The sequence below is a fragment of the Drosophila gunungcola genome, unplaced genomic scaffold, assembly GCF_025200985.1.
Source record: "Drosophila gunungcola strain Sukarami unplaced genomic scaffold, Dgunungcola_SK_2 000063F, whole genome shotgun sequence".
NCBI classification, from domain to species: domain Eukaryota; kingdom Metazoa; phylum Arthropoda; class Insecta; order Diptera; family Drosophilidae; genus Drosophila; species Drosophila gunungcola.
This window is the reverse complement of record NW_026453226.1, coordinates 303,796-324,704: the sequence shown is the minus strand read 5'-3', so window position 1 is coordinate 324,704 and position 20,909 is coordinate 303,796. Positions and strand designations below refer to the sequence as shown.

Here is a 20,909-nt window from a genome sequence, read left to right as displayed (position 1 = left end):
AGAAATTTTTAAATCACCGAAACACCGGACTAGAGAGATTCATTCAACGAGTGAATGAGTCTTTTGGGGGGTCACGCCGAAGGTTCTCATGGACGCCGGGAGAGAGAGTGATGTCGGAGTGGGTCGCGCCGTACCTTGCTCCGGAGTTAAAAATCCAACGGGCTGGAATTTGGGGCGAGGCCAAGCCAGGCAAACGATTTCACGAGAGTGGAAACGTTGGGTGATGTCACTGGTCCCTTCCATGATTGGGACGCACAAGTCGTTTTCCGCGTGTCGGAGACCAAAAATCCACCGGGCTGGACATTCGGATGAGGCCAAGGCGGGCAAACGATTTCACGAGAGTGGGAAACGCTGAGAGATATCACTGGTCACTTCCGCGATTGGGGCGCACAAGTCGTTTTCCGCGTGTCGGAGGCCAAAAATCCCCCGAGCTGGAGCTTCGGGCGAGGCCGAGCCGGGTAGAATTTGTCGGACGCGGGGGGAGTGAAGGGAAAAGGATGGCGGTATGATCGACCAGTCGGGAATGATGTCCGCGCGCAAGTCACATGCACAACGAGGAGGAAAGCTAGGGTACTAGACCAGACGGGCCGGGTGTCCACGTACAGGTCGCATGCACTACGAGGGGGAAACTGGGGTACTAGACCAGACGGGACGGGTGTCCGCGTACAGGTCACAAATACTAAGAGGAGGGAAGCTAGGATACTAGACCAGACGGGCCGGGTGTCCGCGTACAGGTCACAAATACTACGAGGAGGGAAGCTAGGATTCTAGACCAGAAGGGCCGGGTGTCCGCGTACAGGTCACAAATACTACGAGGAGGGAAGCTAGGGGTACTAGACCAGACGGGCCGGGTGTCCGCGTACAGGTCGCATGCACTACGAGGAAAAAACCTACTCATCGACTACGAATAAAAATCACAAACGAGGGATTTCACTTTCACTTCTTTTCTTTATTTTTTGCTAGATTGTTTTATTTATCTAATACCCTCCTACGAGTCCGCTACACAGTCTTTCCTTAACGGAGAGGAATATTATGTACACTAACCTCGGAACACTGATCAGCCCGCCAACTCGATCGTTGTATGACCACCTTCCCCACGCTCCCTTTTCTTGCGTTCGGGATTTCTGGTATATTCCTTACTTTCTAGTATTTTCTCGCTAAGTATAGGCTAGCGTTGCCACTCGGGTTTGGAACTATACTATGACTTAATATTCGGTTTCAACTTAATATTTATTATCCATACGTCGCTTACAACTATAATCTTACATACTACTAACTTAATATTTATTATTCATGATAAGTCGCTTACACCCATAACCTTACATACTACCAATCATTGTATCGTACACCGTCTAGGTGTGTACGTTACAACCCGGATTTGGAATAGTAAAGGAGACGATCGAAGCACGGTTGCAACGCATAAAAGATACATCGATAAAATTACAGTTGGGCACCAGCAACCTTGCCATTGCCGCTGTCTACTGCCCACCCCGCTTTACAGTCTCAGAAGACCAATTCATGGACTTCTACAATTCACTTGGAGAGCGATTCATAGCAGCAGGTGATTACAACGCCAAGCACACACACTGGGGATCCCGCCTTGTTACCCCCAAAGGAAGGCAACTATATAATGCACTCATCAAAACATGCAACAAACTGGACTACGTTTCACCAGGCAGTCCTACATACTGGCCAACAGATCCTAGAAAACTACCTGATTTAATTGATTTTGCTGTGACAAAAAATATTTCTCGCAATCTAATATCTGCAAAATCGCTTTTGGATCTATCATCGGACCACTCACCAGTGCTAATAACTCTTCTTTAAAGCCCGGAATTAATCGAGCACCCTTGCAGGCTGACGTCGCATCGAACCAACTGGCTGAAGTTCAAAAAGTAACTCAACTTCAAGGAGGACATCGACTGCTATGCCAATGCATTGGAGTCTGTACTCATCGCAGCAGCCAATGTCTCTACACCGCAAGGGAGGGATGGGCACACACACCAACACAAAACTAACCTTGAAATCGAACAGCTTGTTTTGGAGAAAAGACGTTCGAGAAAGCCATGGAACAATAGAGCAAGTTAACAGATTTACAACGGAAATACGAACTGCATTCGAGTCTCGGGAATACTGCAGTGCGGTATTCCTTGACGTTGCGCAGGGTTTCGACCGAGTCTGGCTCGATGGCCTTATGCATAAAATCAGAGCGTTACTACCGGAAAACACTCACAGGATACTTGAATCGTACCTTTACAACAGAGCCTTCGCCGTGAGATGCAACACTACAATATCCGACGATTACACGATAGAGGCTGGAGTTCCTCAAGGTAGCGCCCTTGGTCCAACTATATTTCTCCTTTACACCGCAGATATTCCCACGAACGAGCGGCTAACTACTTCTACATTCGCAGACGATACCGCGATCTTAAGTCGGTCCAAATGCCCAATTCAGGCAACAGCACAACTAGCTGATCATCTCGTGGTAGTGGAGAGGTGGTTATCAGATTGGCGTATAAAAATAAATGCGCAAAGGTGTAAACACATAACGTTTACTCTTAACAGACAAACGTGTCCCCCGCTAACTCTGAATAACGTTCCTTGGCGTCCACCTTGACAGAAGACTTACATGGCGGAGACATATCGAAGCTAAGAAAATTCATCTAAAACTAAAATCCAATAGCCTTCATTGGCTCATAAACACTCGCTCCCCCCTCTGCCTAGACTTCAAGGTTCTGCTCTACAATTCAACGCTTAAGTCAGTCTGGACTTACGGCTCCCAATTGTGGGGAAACGCGAGCAGCAGTAACATCGACATTATCCAGCGAGCACAATCAAAAATCCTGAGAACTATCACTGGGGCACCTTGGTATGTTCGGAACGACAACATCCACAGAGATCTTGGCATTCTACCCGTAAAAGATTAAATTTCAAAACAAAAGGCGTCCTACCACACCAAGCTAACTTCTCATCCAAACCAGCTCGCCAGGGGCCTAGCCAGGGTTTCCAACCGGACCCGATTGCAACGAAATGACCTTCCAGCTAAGCAATAGTTATTGGAGCCCTTACATCCCGCGTCAGTCAACTTGACTGTCAATATAGCTTTTTAATTTAAGATTTTATATACTTATTGTTAGTCTCAATTCAGAGAAGATTCAATAAATAAAATGCATATGTAGAAAAAAAAAAAAAAAAAAAAGAAACAAGCAAGTTGGCACATCGGAACATGAAAAAAGCAGCACAAGATCAAGCCATAACGTAAAACCTACGGAAAAGAAGCTGGAGACCCAAAGACGGAGATCTCGTGTGGGAACGACAACATTCATTATCAAGGGCAGCTATTGGGTTTGCAGCCAAGTAAGCACCGAAATACGAGGACCCATTCAAAGTGACTGACTCACCGTCACAACAACTAATAAAACTAAGTACAACGACATTATTCAAACGCGCGCCCAAAGCCAACAGCACCCGGTCACACTTATTCGATGAAGTTATCGATCGCCGATATTCATCGCCCAATAACCCAAAGCGTGATTATCGTCATCGTCCGATCTGGTCACACTAACCGTTGCCTATATAGGCGGAGACATAGCCCCAGACCAGGCACGATACGTAAAAACGGCAGGACAAAATTAAGATGCCCGGCATCTCTTCTGGTATATCAAGTGTTGGTCTTACAATTAGAAAATGCGCTGTTGTCAAAATCTCTTCAAGATTGTTTCCATCATCAATCGAATACAACGGTCTGGAATTCAATATTTGTTCAATTTCTGCTAATAATGAACTCATTTCTTCTTAAGTAAGTGTGCTGACTCCCATGACTCGTTTTAAATGATGTTTTACCGAAATTCCTCCAATGTGAGGACTTGCCGGGGAAATAAATTGCCATTGTTTGCGTTTATCCGCTAGGTTCGGATTTATACTCTTTTGTATAATTGCTTCTATAAGGACAAATTTTTAATTTTTTTAACAAAGTTAGTACCATTGTCAGAATATATATGTCTGCATCGTCCTTTTCTTGCTACGATTCTTTTTTTTAGGGCTGCCATAAAAGCTTTATTAGTAAGATCACTTACTGCTTCTAAGTGAACGGCCTTTGTGCTCATACAAACAAAAAAGGCGATCTTTTGTACGATTTTTGTCCTCTTCCTTTTGAAACTCTCATATTAATAGGTCCGGCGTAGTCTACTCGTGAATGCGTAAATGGTTGTGATGTAGTAACTCTTTGCTCGGGAATCTGCCCCATTAATTGTCGAAATCTGGTGCACCGTACACAATGATGCACGACGGTTTTAATTATATTGTATTTTGTAAACACATTATCCACAACATTTAATTGTTTATTATAATTGGATTAAAATTTAGCTCCGAAAATTGTAGTCTGCCTCCGACTCTTAAAATTTCATTATTATCTAAAAATGGATGTAAGGGTGCTAATTTACTCTTGGAGTCTATCTCATTTTATCCTTTCAATTTTTTGACTTCTTCTGGAAATTCTTTAAGCTGATGTAGCTTACAAATTTTCATTTCTGCTCGTTCCACGTCTTCTACTGATAAATTATTTGATCCTAACAAGGTTTTATTTTACATCGATCTAAGAATCTCAGTACATAAGCCATTACTTTAATCAATTTTCCCATGTTGCTGAATTTATTTTTCATTTCATGCAGAACGTTTTCCTGTTTTACCATGCTTAAATTATGTAGAACTGTCTTTTCCTCTTCCAAGGGCCAGTCTTTCTTTTCTTTTTAAGCCATTTCGGTCCTTTCCACCAAAGTTCAGACTTTCCAAGCTTGTCTAATTGTATATCTCTCTTTCCTAAATCAGCAGGATTTTCCTTTGACCCAATGAGTACCCATGCAGTCGTTGGGGACAATTACTTGAATTGTTCTACTTTTGATCGTATAAACCTGTATTTATTTCTCCAACTTTTTATCCAACTTAACGCAATTGTTGAATCACTCCAAGCTAAGACATAAGTTTTCGACGCTATGGTCGCAGTAACTACATTCTACAACTTTGCTGGTATGTGTGCGGCACACAATTCCAATTTTGGCAGAGTTTTTCGGTTTTTTGATGGATTAACTTTTGTTTTGCTTGCTATTATGGTAATCCCACTTGATGTATTCCCATATACTTATGAGGCAAACGACGCGTCTGCAAACCCATGTATTTCTATAGGTTCATTTTCGATCCTCCTAGTTCGTCGTGGAATCCTAACGTTCTCTATTGCTTTTAACTTTGCATTAAAATTTATCCATTCACCAGCAACTTTTTCATCCAGAAATTCATCCCATCCAACTTCAGATATCCACAGCTTTTGGATAAATAATTTTTGCTACATGAAGACGAAAAGACCGATTAATGGGTATTTCATATGTTTCGGAGTGTCCCAAACGCACCGTGGGATTAACCTTGCCAGAAGCTGAAGAGACCATGGATGTCAAGCAGTTTATTCAGTAGTAAGTTTAAGAATAAGTATTTCAGCTGGATGCACCGATACTAATAATATATTTGCTTTTTTAGATACCGGAAGCCCAATAAGTTTATTGGAAAGTCCCGTACCTAAATATAAGTCATCAATTAAGAAGAAGTCCTTTTCGTGGAATTGGTGGAACATCAATACCTATGTAATAGGGTGTCCCTTATATGACAAAAAAAATTTTTTTTTCCAATTTTGTAATGCATACCCCCTGTAGCTTTTATAAAAGTAAAACCTTACCAACCCGTGTCGACCGAGCTTCAAATTTGATCAAAAAATGTTTTTTTTCCTATTATTCTAATCTTCTATAAAATTATTCAAAATGAAATTAATGAAGTGAATAAAATGCAAAATGAATTTATTGTAATATTTATATTTATTTAAACACATTAAATAATAACAATCAGGCGGTTAACTTCTATTAAGTGTGTTTTTTTTACAGTACGGACATAAATGTCTATGTTCGTTGACACAGCGCAACAGGTATTGTTTTTGTTCTTCTTCCGCCGTGATAAGTCCTTGAAAATCTTGCATTAATTTGACAGCCCTCTCAGCAGTGTCATTTACAACCTTCAACCGACTTTTAGCTTTCAGAAAAGCAGCATTATCATCCCAAAAAGATATATCTTCCTGAAGAAAACTGTCGTCAATCTGCAGTCGAGTTAGAAATTGTTTGCTCTTCTCCGATACAAAATCATCCAGCGTTTTATCTGAAAAAAAACGGGTTAATTAACAAAAAGAATAACAACGTAAAATATATAAAAAACAAACACAAAAAATAATTTTAGCTTACCAAAAAACGTTTGGGACATTTCTTCCTTTGATGGAATATAGCGTTTGCCAATATCTGACCTCTTGTCCCTGTTTAAGTTTATAATCATTTTCATTTTGGTTTGGTTATCAACCTCATTATCAAACAGTGATAAAATGACTGTCTCTTCACACAAGTACCATAGGTGGTGTCTAAACTTGCTTAAAGCAGCTTTTGAAACTGTTGTGTCAACTTTTTCGTACTCTTTTAATGCCTTCAAGAAGTACAAATCTTGGTTAGGTGCTTTAATCGCCACTGTGCATTCAAGCCAAGGCTTTACATACAATATGACGATAAATAGGCAAACATCTTGTAGGGCCCTTTTGTCTTTTACAATCATTCTGACTTGAGATTGCAGCAAACATATTTTTAAAGAGTAAATCGCTCTTGCCATCCACCGTGCCTGATGCATAGCTCCAGGGGCCTGATTTTTATTTTCTTGTTTGTATCTTTTCCCAGAAACACTACGCAAAGTTCAACTAATTCACGATAATCGTCTCTTATGAAAGAATTGTCTCTGAACTTCTTAAAGAGCGGAATATCTGCGCTGTTAGTAATGTGCTTTATCTTGGTTTTGAAGACAGTTTTTAAGACCAACTCATAAACATGATGACGACAAGCAAACAATAACAATTCTCTTTCTAAAGTGTGTTCTAAAAGAGCGCAAGCTCCATTGTAACGGCAAGTATTCGAAGATGTGGTGTCGCAGCACATTATTTGTACCTTGTTATTAACATCCCAGTCACAAAGGGCGGTTGAGACGGCTTTTGCTTGATGTTTACCAGAAGAACTCTCCAGTCTTGGTACTGCAAGAAGCTGTTCTTTGTCGACAAATGAAACTATAATTGGCAAGCGTTCTTCTTTGAAACTCGCACATTCAGCCCTGGTAATAGTTTTCTATCCCAATGGACTGTGACTACATCAGGAACATTGTTCTGAAAATCAGTTCTTATTGCTTCTGCCCTAGATTTTCTCATCTGAGTACGAATTCGCTGAATCGAGGATTTATTAATTGGGAAATCATCACTGCTCAGACCAAGCGCTTATACAACCGCATGAAGAATGTAAACGGAGTCTCTAATGCTTCACTAACAACGGTCTAAAGCTGCGAAAAGTTTAGGTGTTATCAGTTTCTTTCTACCTCTTTTCGAACTTGTTTTAGAGCCGAGAACCACTGGCAAGCTGATTTCAGAATACGGAATCTGTTCCCCGTCCGAATCTTCGGAATGTTCCAAGTTTTGTGTAATTTTCTTTGCTCATCGTCTCTGTCTAACTCTTTCTTCTTTCTCTGTCAATTTTTTGTCTAAACCAGCTAAATATCCTGGTCGACCTGGTTCTCTTTGTTTATTCAAAAATAGTTTGTCTTCCTCTATTTTTATTATTTTCAAGGCATCAGCATGTGCAATATCAAATAAGTTATCAAGGCTTATTTTAAAATTCTTTTCTCGGTCCTTGAAAATGGCTAGATTTTTTTACAATTTTTTTGCAGCTCTCTCCAAGCATGGTATAAATCAATAAGTTTCTTCACGCAGTTAGGCAATGCCCTTGTGGGAATTCTCGCTTTTTCCCAAATTATAAAAAAATCCAAAGTCACAAGATTTACACTTTCACTGAGAGTTAGCTTGACTTGGCGAATATTATAAAATAAAACGGAGAGAACCTGGCGTTTTGATGGAAAAATATTTTTTTTATCACTGCCACTGACATCTTTACTCAACAAACAATAGTGCACCAATAACACCAAAACTTACGAATGAAATAAAGAGTGAAGCGTAGTCCATAGTCGCAGCGCTGTAACCGCACCAAATTGTACGGGGAAGCTTAAATTGCAAGTCGGCACGGGTTCTCTTGCATGCAACGGGCTAATATTTTTTTCTAGAACATATTGAGTTATTAAGAAAGCTTTAAGAAGGTATGCATAAAAATATATCAAACATGAAAAATAAGGGACACCCTACTATGTATGGAAAAACACCGAGTTCAATTTTGTTCGAGGAAAAGTATTATGAATTAGGAGTTTATGACAATCCCAATCTTATCTTGCCTACAGCGCTCCTACTTGGTAGAGTCCCTTTTCAATTACTCAATAATTAACTTTTTTTGAAAAAAAATAATGGAAAATGTGAATCAAATATAATTTCAGTAAAAAATCGTATTTCTTTTGTTAATGAATCATTCTGTACATCCTTGCTAATTAATATGAATAAAAACTTACCCTTAGATAAAACGCAAACCCTTAAGCTAAGTGTTAGATCTGTAAACCCGAATGCACCCTTGGTTCTTGATAAATCCCTAGCTGAATGACTTTCTGAGATAAAAAGGATTTGTGGAGCTAATACTTGTCATACTTAAAGAGAGGCATTGGTGATACAACCGTTGCCGAGTTATTAGCCTGTAACATAACCCTTGTCAAGAAAAAGAAATGGGAAATCAGAATCTGCATCGATTATGGAGGGTTCAAAAAATGACAGTTAGTGATACCTTTCCGTCCCCACTAATCGAAGACTGTCTATCTTGAAGGTAAAAAGTATTTTCTGTTGTCGACTGAAAAGTGGATTTCATCAAATCGGTATGGAAACTGAGTTAGTAAAATACACCGCATTTATTACGCCTGACGGGCTCTTCGAGTACCTGCGTATGCCATTTGGTCTGAAAAATGGCGCTGCTGTGTTTCAGCGATTTATTTCCAACGTACTCCATGAAATTATACGTAAACGTGAGGCTTATGATTATATATGTAGATGACATTATTCTAGCGGCACCTTGTTTTACTTTCCAAATCAAATCTTGAAATCAACTACAAGAAAATTAAATTTCTAAAGAACTGCGTTGACTATTTAGGATACAATGTCTGTACTATCATTTTTACCTCCAAACGAAGCACACATACAAGCCATTCGTAAATACCCTACACCCCCCTTAACTACAAGTCCCTCCATTCTAGTTTAGGTCTGTTTTCATACTTTCGTAAGTTTTGCTAAGCCGTAATCTGATTTGCTTAAAAATAGAGGACCGTTTCCGAAAGATAAAACTGGAAAAATAAGATTTTACTAGTTTAAAGAAAGCCTTGTCAAGCCCGCCTGTCCTTAAGATGCGAGCTCTCACGGGTTTAGACCCGTAATGATGCAACGCCAAAATGATGGAAATTTTTACCCAAGCAACTGCCGTTAAATCCCGTTTAGTTTTGAACTTTAGACCCTTGCGATAATATACTCTCTCCGTCGTTTCCATGTCTATTTAGAGCACAATTCTTATGTTCAGACGTTAAATAAGAAAACAATTAATCCACGTCTTGCGCGATGGTCCTTAGAATTCTAAAATTATAACTACACACCTGGCTCAAGCATGACCAACGTCGATACTTTGAGTCGACAAACGGAATAATTAGATCCCGCGTTAGATGAAGTTTGCGATCCGCATGTGCTTTCGACAAATCCAAAACCGTTTGATGATATAGTTAAAAGACCGTTAAATCCGTGTCATTTCGTAAGCCCGTTAGATCCGTGTGAGTTCGTAAACTTATGTCCATATGATTCTAAATAACCATTAAAGACTTGTGATTCAATAAGCCCGTTAATTCCTGTTGGCCATTTCGAGCAACCTGTTGCCGAAAGTTTAATAGATAAATTGTATACACCGTTTTTACCGTGCGATGTTAAGACCAATACCGTAGTGAGTTTTGTTGGGGCTACCGCTGATGACATAGATTTACTTTTACAAACCGAGCAGACTAGAGATCCTGAAAATGTCAAACTCTGAGATAAATTAGATTAAGTCATGAAAAGTTAGGTCACCTTTGTGTCGATAAATGTGTTAGTGACCTGAAAAATAAGTATTGGTTTCGGTTGATGAGGAGTAAAGTGGAGAAAACACTTATTAGTTATTATCGATGCTTTTACTAAGTTCGTGAAATTGTTCCCAGTTAACTCTACCAATACTAAGAAAGTTAACCCCTCTCTTGCTAAATACTTTGAGTATGTACTCGGTCGCGACGAATTATTTCTGATCGTGGTAACAGTTTAACCTCCTTTGAGTTTTATAGTCTTAGTGAACGAAATATATAGCACATTAAAGTTGCAACCGCTACCCCTCTGGCCTGGTCGAGCGAATAAACCGAGTTCTAATCCCAATTTTATGTAAGTTGTCCGAACCAGCGGAGAGTACCTTAAAGACACCTAGTATTTAGCTGTTTGGTAGTAATCTGAGTACTTTAACACGTTGACGTGACCACCGAAAGGATAGAAGCTAGTAAGAATATACAGCGGCAAATACAAAATGAAGGTAGATATGCTTTACGACATAAGGCACCGCTTCTTTATAAAGCTTGTGATTTTGTAGCTATCCGAAATGTAGATGTTACTGCAGGATATTGTAAGAAATTCTCACCTAATTAAGAATTATAAAATTAACCATGTATTGCCAAGTGATCGATTACAAGGGCATACTTGAGGCTGCCAGACTTAAGCATTGGGTGCAATCGTGTATAATAACTCTTAAATTGTGTAGTTGAAGATGTTTATAAATATATGTAGATCGAGGTCGATCTAGAGTAATGATTGGCCCAATGTTGGCTTTTTAAACTCAAATTCAATTAATGTATATTGTAAATAACAAAAAAAAGGCACACTAAGCCAAGCGACGAGGAAAAAAAGAGATATCGCTTGCAACAAATAAAAAAATCAAAGAAAATAAACATTAGAAATAGAAAGTTTATATAAGAAAGGAATCAAATCCTTCAACCCGAAGTTTACATGGCCCAACAGCAATTTTCAAAATTAAATATTCCCTATAAGACCTACTTTTCGATTAATATGCGCGTATGTTCAAAAACATTGAAGCGATGACGATTTTTAGCCCATTTATTCGGTAGCCCTTATGTGTTTTTTTACAAAAATTATAACGTGACGAAGTCAAATGTTGCAAGCGAACAGCAAGAGTTTACATTTGACTTTCATTTGAGGTGCAATTTAAAGTTTATAATTCTTCAACTGCAATCTAAAACGTTTTAATTTGAAATAGAGATTCAGTATACAGGTTTGTATTATATGTGGTTATCGGTATTTTGCTTGTTTTGTTCGTGTATTTCTTAAAATTTTTAAATTTAGCACGTGGTGTCCCCTGTAGAGCTTTTGTAATAATAATTATACTTTTAAATGAATTCTTAAGAAAATTTTTAGGTTTGTTAAGTTCTTGACTGCGTCAGCGACTTTTTGCCAAATTTAATTTTTTCGAAAGCAATCTGGAAGTGTGGCGTAAGCAAATGGGCAGTCGCGACAAGCTATCAGTCTTTTTTTTTAAGTGAACAAATCGATGTCAGTATTCTTGATGTCAACAAAAAAGCTTTAAGGGAGAAAGCGCAAATGTTTTCCGTAAATGTACTGCGAAAATGTCAAAAAAAATGGCATTAGAAAGAAGAAGAAGTTTGTACAAATATATTCGAAATGGATGGCAGAAAATCTAAGCTTTAATTTAATTGGAAATAAAAACGTCCAAAAGTGTCATTTCATTTAAAAGGAGTAATAGGCCTGAGAAAGCAAGCAACCGACAGACCTCACCAGGCAAGGAAGCACTGACAAATTAGTAACTTTACTGATGTTTTTCAGAGGGCTATGGACACATTAACTTATCAATATGCGAATCTGAATTTGCAGATGAATCTTTAGAGGGTCGGAAATATCACCTTTACTGCGTTGCAACCTTCTGACTGAAATTATAATACCATCTGCAAGGTTATAAAAATGTTTTAAGATTAATAGTATCTATATTATCGACGGTTTAAACTATCACTATCGAAAACATCGAGTGGGGGCACTGTCGCGGTTCTTACAGCTCTGTTAGGGATGCAAAAACATCGAAGTCACTATCGATGGCATCGATGTTTTTAAAATTTGCGATACATTGAGGATTTTTTCCAACATCGATGATTTTACTACAAGTAAGAGACGTTAAGCACCCTGTACGCAAACTTGATAAATATATATTCACATTTTTTTCTATTTATTAATTATTGCTATAGTTTTTATCGAAATACTTGTGTATACCGGAGACCTCGAACGAACCCGAAAGAGCGTTCATCAAAAAAAATCAATGGCTATAGACTGATACAATAGCTGAGATACTAATAAAGCTAAAAAAACTAAAGTTCCTTTAATTTAATTTTTTCTATTGTTTTTGCAAGTTTATATGAAGTTTTTGTTTTTTTTTTTTTTTGTTACATAAATATTAGTTTATATTAAGGTCCATTAAGACAATCGTTTAATTACTATTTGGAAAAATTTTGGAAAATTTTAAGGAAAGAAAAAAAATTTGATTAACATCGTTGTACTTAATTTCAATGTTTTTGCAATTCTATTGAGTAAAGAGTCGGTAGTAGAAATGTGTTATGAGAGAGTTTATTATGCATATAATAGTTTGATCGACAGTGGTTTAAAATAAGAGGAATATAGTTCCAGTAATTTTATTAGGCACAGAAAAATGTAGGTGACCCAGTCTATATGTACACTATATTATGGACTCCAAACTGGAAAGCAATACTCCAGGACTGGACGAACTAATAAAATGAACAACGTCTTTGTGACATAGGGACTATCAAATTGCTTAGATTACCTTTTTATGAATTTACCACGGAATTAATATGGTCAGAAAACTTAAGTTATGGGTATAAAAGGACGCCAAGGTCATCAATATGTCTAATTCTATTCAACTCACAAGCATCTAGCGTATAAATGGCACATTGAGGCTTGACCCGATAAAATGTCATTACTTTGCAATTAGCGCTTTTTAAGTCCAATAGATATACAGAACCCCATGCTTTAAAAGCATTAAGGTCCGTTTGTAAATCTGAACAGAGGGAAATACCGCTATGTTGCCGGCGTAACATTAGGACACACGACTTGTCAAAACTAGAGGGAGATCGTTAATAAATAAGGTAAACAGAAATGGACCAAGGTGGCTCCCTTGTGGGACGCCTGAAGTAACTTTGATCATTTAAGAGACAGTGCTTTTAATGAGTACTCGTTGTGTCCTACCACTCAGATAACTCAAAATCCATGTTAGATAATTTGAAAACCCTAGTAGGTCTAACTTCAGTACAAGAATGAGGTATTTACAGAATCAAACGTTTTACTAAAGTCAATGTAAACATTGTCAGTCCGAAGGTTATTTCTGAAGCCATTTATACGAAGTTCCAAGAGGTTTGTCGTCGAAGTCCTGCGTCTTATAAACCCGTGTTAGCATGGGGATATAATCGAAATACAGAGATGTTGCAAATGGGGTGTAATAATGTTTCAAAAAGCTTGGTGATAGCGGACAACGGAGAAATACCTCTATATTTAAACCTCTTGTATTTGATTTAATTCCCTTTTTATGAAGGGGAACAACAAATGACTTCTTCCAAATAGGTGGGAAGTCAGACGTTTATTATGGATAGGGAAATCAATTTACGTAGTGGTCTGCACAGGGTCTCTGCGCAGTATCTAAACACACAGCCTGAAACACCGTCATTTCAGATCAACGAGAACAAAGTTTTCACTTAAATTCGGACAAAAGATTAAGTTAGACTTGGACATGGCAAATTAAGATTATCAGTGCTTGTCGTAGAATTTTTAAACGATAGAGATGCTGGGTAAGAGGCAGGTTTACGCTTAGTATTAACAATATTATAAAAGTGTTTTGGATCTTGTAAAAACTTGAGTTAAATAGCCATTTTAACACTGGGCGTTAAGCACGGTAAAATTCGACCGAGCACTAAAGTATCTGGACGAAAAACATTTATTATAAAGCCTGGACTTAACATTTTTAGACGTGACAGCTCTTTATTAATCCATGGAGCTTATTGAAGTAAGACAGATAGTGTAACGGAACACACTATTGGAAGAAGGACTTCAATGGATTATAAAAGATATTAATGGCCTCAGCCATGTTAGTGCATGAATAAAGTTCGGACTAGACAAAGCCAGATGTACATGTACTTAATCGACCAAAGTTTTTCTTACGAAAGCAGTGTACTCGTTAACAGTCTATTCAAAAATTTTCCCTAAACCTTCCATCAAAAATCAGATCTAAGCTGGGTGTTAGGGATCTTCAGGTTGCGTAAGTGGCAAAGTCCTTAAAACACAAACCACAAACCACGCACCAAACCATGCACTTCGTGTGCGTTCGGGTTTTTTGCTCTCTCATTCTTATTCTCATTTTTATGCACGCGCACTCATTGCACGAGTTCAGTCGTTCAGTCGCAGAGAGGCGCTTTTTGAAGAAGGTTGCCCTGCGCTTGAATTCGTCTTTGTATGTATGCGTGATCATGCATTCTCATACACGGGAGCATGTGTGCGTTTATTTCATTTCGGCGCATCAAGAATATTTTGTCTTTTTTATTCCATTTTTAAATACAATTTTCGTATTTTATCGAACGTTATTTTAGTTACCCAATTACGTCTAGTATTTTATTATCGGGTATCGGGTTTTGTCAATTTGCTATCGATTGTTTTTAGTTTATCTGGGCAATGAACACAGCATGTAATAGCCTGATTCCATTGCCGCATTAGTTGACTTTTTAAATGTGCCTGATTCCATTGGCGCATTAGCATTTAGCTAATGCTACTCCGACATGTGAGTGGCACAAGCAGCTGATCTGGGTTTGCTTACTTTTGCATTTTGGCAAATCCAAAAGAAATTAATTAAAATTAATGAACATGAGTGAGTTTACTTAACTCTGTAATGCTCAGCAGGACAGAAGCTGATTGCGTTGTTATGACGGGTTTGGAATGGAGACCATCACAGTTTCCAAAAAGGGCTAGGATCCAGCAGTAATGCATTGTGGTACTGCGAGCCGAATTTGCAGCGTGCGCTCAAGGTTTCAGTCATTTTTATACAAAATAGATTTTATATTCAAAAGACATAAAAAATTGCGCCAACTATGCATACATAAAACAGCTGTTGTAGTGGTGGCACGAACAAAATATCGTTAAACATCGGTATTTTCCGGTATTTTTTCTAAAAACGTTCGTGGCGAATGGTTTTTAATCGCATTTAATAATCGCATTTATTTTAAATGCGGCATTTAGCCTTATGGGATTCCCTGTGTAAATAAATGCGCATTAGGCTAAATGCGTTTTAATGCGCCAATGGAATCAGGCTATAAGTAAAGTTAAATTTGTCTTTAATTAATTTTAATTTCTTATGTATTTGGCCATTTTTAGTAAAGTGTTTACGTTACCTCAATAACGGTGGTGTTGGTTGCATGCAAAGAAGTTGGCGATGGACAAATTTGTGACAAGTATTATTTTAAAGATTTTTGTACATGCGTTTGTAGGTATGTCGGAACTGGTATTAAGCAAAGCTGGGCAAATTGTTTCCGATCGCAGGAACTGCCTTAAATCAAATATTGTGGATGAATTGTTATTCATTAACAAGAACTAAAACCTGATCTCAAAACAAGAATACATTTTTGAGTTGTTAAATAATTTTTTTTTTACTTTAACCAAAAACGTCGATGTTTTATCGATGTTTTGTTTGAAAAAAATCTAAAATATCGATGGTCCCAAATATCTATTGTTTTCCAAGTGTCTGCGAAAAGGTAACTCTGCTGTAAAGTGCAAACGAAATGTTTTTCGAATCACTTCTTGCTGCACAGATATACAGTGTCTGATAACAGTTAAGCTTTTATTTTGTAAATGCTATTGGCCACAAATCCAGTTTTTAATTTTTTCTTTACCAATTTAATCAATCAATTTTTAATATTTCGTTAGATTTTTTTCCTTTTTTATACGTTTTTGAAATTTTATTCAAAGCTCCTAACGACGCTCCCAGTTGCTTGAAGCGTTACAGGCCATCAACGGGACCGGTGTTGGCTCATTTGAGCTTTGTTTCTCTTTTTAACATCTAAGTTAGTTTAGGGCGAAGGCGGGAGCACAATAAAGCTGTCTCTCTCTACAAATTCACCTCGTCTCCGAATAAAAGTTTCCGCCACTAATAAAACTTTACGCCACTCGTTTTCGGTTTTATTTAACTAAAAATAAATAATTTTTCAGAAAATACTCAATTTTCGCAATATACAGCAGCGGCAATTGTTATTCTTAAAACAAAAAACAAACAGAAAGATTTTTATATTTTTTATTTCCGTAAAGTTAGTAACTAAAAGTAAGAAATATACAAAATATATTAGTTTAAAAACAATAATATGTTACTTTTTTAAAACAAATATAAAACTTGAAAAGTTAGGAAGTTACATTTTTATACCCTTGCAGAGGGTATTATAATTTCAGTCAGAAGTTTGCAACGCAGTGAAGGAGACGTTTCCGACCCTATAAAGTATATATATTCTTGATCAGCATCACTAGGAGAGTCGATCTAGCCATGTCCGTCTGTCCGTCCGTCTGTCCGTCTGTCCGTCCGTTTATATGCAAACTAGTCTCTCAGTTTTAAAGCTATCTGCATGAAACTTTCCCAAAAGTTGTCTTTCTATTGCAGGTAGTATATAAGTCGGAACGAGCCGGATCGGACGACTATAGCATATAGCTCCCATAGGAACAATCGGAAAAATAAATGAAAAAAAATTATAACTTTGCTGTTTTTTAATTTTTTGTTTAGTTCTTCGACATATAGTAATGGTAAAATATTTCCGATTTACGGTTTAAATTTCATCAAAATCGGACGACTATAGCATATAGCTCCCATAGGAACAATCGGAAAAATAAATGAAAAAAATTATAACTTTGCTGTTTTTTAATTTTTTGTTTAGTTCTTCGAGATATAGTAATGGTTTAATATTTCAGAATTACGGTTTTAATTTCATCAAAATCGGACGACTATAGCATATAGCTCCCATAGGAACAATCGGAAAAATAAATGAAAAAAATTATAACTTTTCTGTTTTTTAATTTTTTGTTTAGTTCTTCGACATATAGCAATGTTTAATTATTTCAGAATTATGGTATAAATTTTATCAAAATCGGACGTCTATAGCATATAGCTCCCATAGAAATAATAAAAATATATAAAATAACTATCTAATAATTGAGCTGCAAATAATCATAGTTTCAATGTTTTTTTTTAGCATACTCAAGTAAATCATAATTTAAATGTTTTCAAAAGTATTTAATTAATGCAATAGCTGCAAGGGTATATGAACTTCGGCTTGCCGAAGTTTGCTTTCCTTCTTGTTTAAAATTATTTTTTTATTTGTTATGCTATTGTCGTCTGATCCGGCTCGTTCCGATTTATTTACTACCTGCAATAGAAAGACGGTTGGACAAACGGAATTGACTAGATCAACTCCCCTTATGATGCCGATCAAGTATAGATATACAAACAAGAAAGGAAGCAAATTTCGGCAAAACGAAGTTCATATACCCTTGCAGCTTTTGCAAAAATTAAATATTCTTGAAAACATTAAAATTATGATTGACTTGCGTATTTGTTTAAAAAAAATTAAAGCTATGATGATTTGAAGCTCAATTATTTGATAGTTCCTATGGCAGCTTATGATATCGTTTTCCAATTTTAATAAAATGAAAAGCGTAATTCTGAACTGTCAAATTTTTAATTAGTCAAAAAGAATTGCTAAAAAAAAATACAAAATAAAATAGTTAAAATTTATTTTTTTTTTGTGTTTCCGTTTATTTAAATTTAATCTTAAATCGTAAATCTGAAATATTTGACCATTACTATATGTCGGAGATCTAAAAAAAATTAAAAACAGCAAAGTTCTAATTTTTTTTAAATTATTTTTCAGATTGTTCCTATGGGAGCTATATGCCATAGTCCGATCCGGCTCGTTCCGACTTATATACTACCTGCAATAGAAAGCCAACATTTGGGAAAGTTTCATGCAAATAGTTTTAAAACTGAGAGTGTAGTTTGCGTAGAAACGTACGGACAGACGGACATGGCTAGATCGACTCTCCTAATGATGCTGATCAAGAATATATGTATTTTATAGGGTCGGAAATGTCTTCTTCACTGCGTTGCAAACTTCTGATTGAAATTATAATACCCTTTGCAATGGTATAAAAACATACAAAAATATATTTCCCTAGTTTGTACTTTTAACTAAAAGTAAGAAATATACAAAATATATTATATATTACTTTTTTAAAACAAATATAACAAGAAAGGAAGCAAACTTCGGCGTGCCGAAGTTCATATACCCATGCAGCTATTTCAAAAACTAAATACTCTTGAAAACGTTATAATTATGATTTTCTTGCGTGTATGTTTAAAAACATTGAAGCTATGATGATTTTCAGCTTAGTTATTCGATAGTTCCTATGCCAGCTATACGATTGTTCCTATGGGAGCTAAATGCTATAGTCGTCCGATTTTGATGAAATTTAAACCGTAATTCTGAAATATTTAACCAATACTATATCTCGAAGCACTAAAAATATAATAATTTTATATATTATATAATTTTTTTTTATTTATTTTTATGATTGTTCCTATGGGAGCTGTATGCTATAGTCGTCCGATTTTGATGAAATTTAAATCGTAATTCTGAAATAATTAACCATTACTATGTGTCGAAGAACTAAAAAAAAAATTTAAAAATAGAAAAGTTATAATTTTTTTAAATTTATTTTTCCGATTGTTCCTATGGGAGCTATATGCTATAGTCGTCCGATCCGGCTCGTTCCGACTTATATACTACCTGCAAGAGAAAGACAACTTTTGGAAAAGTTTTATGCAGATAGCTTTAAAACTGAGAGACTAGTTTGCGTAGAAACGGACGGACAGACGGACGGACAGACGGACATGGCTAGATCGACTCTCCTAGTGATGCTGATCAAGAAAATATATACTTTATAGGGTCGGAGATGTCTCCTTCACTGCGTTGCAAACTTCTGACTGAAATTGTAATACCCTCTGCAAGGGTATAGAAATTACAAAAAAAAAACCTCAGATAGTTAAAACACACCCTCCACTGTGACTGCAAGCAGTAACCCAACAAACGGTATTCTTGAAAAACAATTTTCAAGAACAAAAGGTAACATGCAAAGATGCGCGCGGTCTTTTTTGTTTCTTTTGCTTTGGTCGCCACTTGCATGTTGATTTTCAACTATGTATGTATGTATGTATGTATGTTTACAATGTATTTTGTAAACTTCTTAATTTCGTTGCTGTTGAAATTTAAGTGAGAAAAAATGTGACTGAAGCAACTTGAATATTAAGTTGGACTTATAAAAACAAAATTTGAAGTGTACCTGTTTTGAATAAGATAAAAATTATAAGTTTTCATACATACAGTGTACGCTCAAAACAAATAAAAAAAAGCGCAAATTTAAAACTAATTGGCTGTTAATTCCTAAAACTAAAAGAACTTCGTTTTTTAGCAAACACTGCAAAAAGATATCAGTTTTAATTCATTATGCATTTATTTAATGCGTTTTGCATTTTCTTTTTGTTTAATTTCAGAACAACAAATTTAAAAACATATGGTCATTTAAGTTTTTTCTTATTTAAATTTGTTTTAAATTTCAGTTTTATAAACTTGTTTTCTTGATTTGAGTGCTCTTTATTCACTTTTTTTATTTCTGTTTAGGGTGATCTCGACATAAAAGTGACCTCTGTTTAGTGGGGACAAAATTAAAGCCTTATTCGTTAAATACTTTCAAATTGGCATTTATATATTTATCAAAATTACATTTATAACAAACTATAACCTTGAGTTTTGCACTTCGATTTATGTATACAAAAATACAAGGTCGCTGACACCAACAACAATATCAAAAGGGGAATTACACGCCCAACATTTGTCGCATGTGGAAAATGCATGTAAATTACGTACATTTTCCGAAATTGCATTCAAGTCTATATATTGGAAAGCAGATCGCTCACAAATAGGAAATGCATTTAACTTTCACGCACTATAGAAGCTTTAGCGACAAAGGCTGCATCAAGCTCAAGAACCAAAAGTGTATGGCAACGCCAAAAATTGCAAAGCTTCGGATTTGAGCCTAAGCGAAGTTTTCGCGGTGACGTGCAGACGAAACTAGCGCTATTTCTATCTCAGTCCGGGGATTACTCACTAGGGAGTGCTCGTGTGATGAAAGTTATTAAAAAATATGTGTTATAAAGATTTATAGCCAACTATCAATTCAAGTTTTTCACTAATGTGTACAAAAACACAAGGTCGCTGACACCAGCAACAATATCAAAAGGGGAATTACACGCCCAAATTGTCGCATGTGGAAAATGCATGTAAATTACGTACATTTTCCGAAATTGCATTCAAGTCTATATATTGGAAAGCAGATCGCTCACAAATAGGTAATGCATTTAACTTTCACGCACTATAGAAGCTTTAACGACAAAGGCTGCATCAAGTTCAACAACAATTACGTTTTCTTTTTGAAGATTTTGTTTTGTTGCTCAAAAGGTGTCCGCCTTTTCAGTTTTACTTAAGCTCTTTGTACATTCATACATTTGATATTTGAGTTCAATTAGCTTTAGCTTTCAAAAAAGTTGGAAACATATTTTTTAAATTCTTGAAAACATTCTATACATGTTGCTCTGGAACGAATCTAAAGATGTGTAACGCAATGCTTGTTTTGGAACAATTCCAGACACGGTTCTATGTTCGTTCTAATAGTTCGTTGAAGAAAGCTTATTTCGTAAAAT

General features: G+C 36.5%; 1 long non-coding RNA gene across 1 annotated transcript; it reads left to right on the top strand.

Annotated features, from left to right (window-relative positions):
• Positions 1–3,618: 3,618 nt before the first annotated feature.
• LOC128264280 (uncharacterized) lies at positions 3,619–5,680 on the top strand. Its single transcript, XR_008268704.1, has 3 exons — positions 3,619–3,799; positions 5,308–5,462; positions 5,527–5,680. It is a non-coding gene; the product is annotated as an uncharacterized LOC128264280 (long non-coding RNA).
• Positions 5,681–20,909: the final 15,229 nt, after the last annotated feature.